The sequence below is a fragment of the Aplysia californica genome, unplaced genomic scaffold (genome assembly GCF_000002075.1).
Source record: "Aplysia californica isolate F4 #8 unplaced genomic scaffold, AplCal3.0 scaffold00231, whole genome shotgun sequence".
Classification (NCBI taxonomy): domain Eukaryota; kingdom Metazoa; phylum Mollusca; class Gastropoda; order Aplysiida; family Aplysiidae; genus Aplysia; species Aplysia californica.
The window spans coordinates 68,198-70,602 of record NW_004797501.1 but is presented as its reverse complement, the minus strand read 5'-3'; positions in this window follow the sequence as shown (position 1 = coordinate 70,602).

Here is a 2,405-nt window from a genome sequence, read left to right as displayed (position 1 = left end):
CTTTTTTTAATAACTCCATTTTTTATCCAATCTTCATAAAAGTTTCTCAGAATGAAGAGAAGATGTAATACTAAAATCTTTCTGTTAATTTTTGTATATATGATATATGGAATAGATTTTTGTTGGTGGTGTCTTGAGTGTGAATTTTCTCGGATTTTTTGCAAACTTGAATACTACCTCGGGAAAAAAAATTCATTAAAAAATTTCTAATTCGTTTAGGAAAAAAACAACAGACAGATTTTTAGATCTAATGATTGTGAACACGTATGTAAAAAAACAGAGAAACCAATTTCCATGAGCAGTAAGTGCGGTATTCATGACGTAAGACATATCAACAAAATCCAAAATGGCCGCCGTATCCATGGAAACGAAACGTTTTTCTCGAATTTGATTGGGGATCTTAGGACTCCTTACTATGCTTGTTATATGTGTTAAATTTGGTAAAATTCGGTCAGCTAATAAGCTAGACAGCCTTCACGTGTAGCCCCCCCCCCCCCCTTTATAGACCGAATTGGGCACTCCACGTGATCCAATTGTCACATGTCTGTTGCAAATACAACGCCATTAACTAAACCATTCACGCACAAAATTAGCGCGCATAGCGTTGTGTGTTACTTTTGACGTTTAATGAATTTTCAGGTTCAGAAACTCTTGGGCAGTATGTAAAAACAGAATATTTGTTAGGTTAGTTTTATTAGTGTTGGTTTTTTTAAAACATTTTTTAAACATGCCTTGTTTCCTAAAATTCCCACACATAATAGGAGGTTATTAATCTTCAAGACTGATAAAGTGTTCTGCTTTGTTGTAAAAATGATGCTGTAATTGTGGTTTTCTTCACTATTCTTTTTTGCTTTGTTTGAGAGGGAGGGGTTTTGTTGTAACTGCTGTCGTTCTTGTTATTGTTGTTGTTGTTGGTGGTGGTGGTGGTAGTGGTGGTGGCGGTAGTGGTTGTGGTGGTAGTGTTGGTGGTGGTAGTGGTGGTGGTGTTTTTTATGCACACACCAGCTGTTACTGACCTAATCAAAGGCGAAAATGCTGGGGCATATGACACCCTCTGCCCTACGTAGACATGAGTCCCCAAACCTGTCCTCCAATTCCTAGAAAGGAAAGGTAGCGTAACAAAATTTGAACCCCCCCCCCCCCTCCTCTCTCTCTCTCTCTCTCTCTCTCTCTCTCTCTTTCTCTTTCTCTTTCTCTTTCTCTCTCGCTCTCTCGCTCTCTCTCCCTCTCTCTCTCTGACACACATACACACACTCTCTTTCTCTCTCTCTCTCTTTCTCTTTCTCTCTCTCTCTCTCTTTCTCTTTCTCTGTCTCTCTCTCTGTCTCGTATCAACTCACACACACACACACACACACACACACACACACACACACACACACACACACATATATATATATATATATATATATATATATATATATATATATATATATATATATATACACAGCACACAACAACAACAACAAACAACAAAAACAACAACAAAAACAACAACAACAACAACAACGAAAGGAAGGAAGCGAAACCAAAGAGAAACAAGTTGAAAGCAAACAAAACTACACACTGGCGTCCTAGAAAATCACGAAAAGTAAACAATAAGTTGAGACAGGACTAAATATTGTTGTTGTTTGTTTTTTTTTTGTAGCAGCTAAACATGTTCGTAGCGCGAACCATTTTTTTTACTAAGGCCTTTAATTTTTGGTTTCCCCTCCTTCCTCAGGCACAGACTTCAGTGACTGCGCAGGCAGGAAGATTTGTGCTCCGTACGTCTGGTGACGTCAGACATGTCTGCTGTGAACAAGAGCCTAGCAACAGCCACGACCGGCTTAGTGGACAATGATGTCCTCAATATTTTGGTCCTCGTCTTTCTGGTTATTGCTTCCGGAGTCATCTGCTTCTTCGGCATCATCTTCAACTTCATCAACGTTATTGTTTTCTACAAACAAGGCTTTAAAGACACCGTGAACATCACTCTGTTCTCCTTGGCCATTTCCGATATAGGAGTGTTGGTGACGCATCTGTGGATGAGCATCTGTTACAACCCACAATTTGCTAGTGCTGATCTGCCGTTTTTTTACCTAGACATCCACTATTTCACATCTGGCTGGCCTAATATTTGTTTTTCGCGCATTACTGCATGGCTCACAGCCTTTGTTACTTTCGAAAGGTGTCTCTGTGTCGCTCTGCCCCTAAAAGTGAAAACTATCCCAACCCCAAGAAGAACCTTGTTCGTCGTTGTTGCTATATATTTCACTAAGATTGCTGCCACAGCACCAGTGTATTATTCCATTAGGCTTGGACCAAAGTATATTCCTCAAATAAACGAAACAAAGATAGGGTTATTTTACGTACCCAATGGCGATTTCATCGAGAGTATTTCTAGTATAATTCACACAATTTCT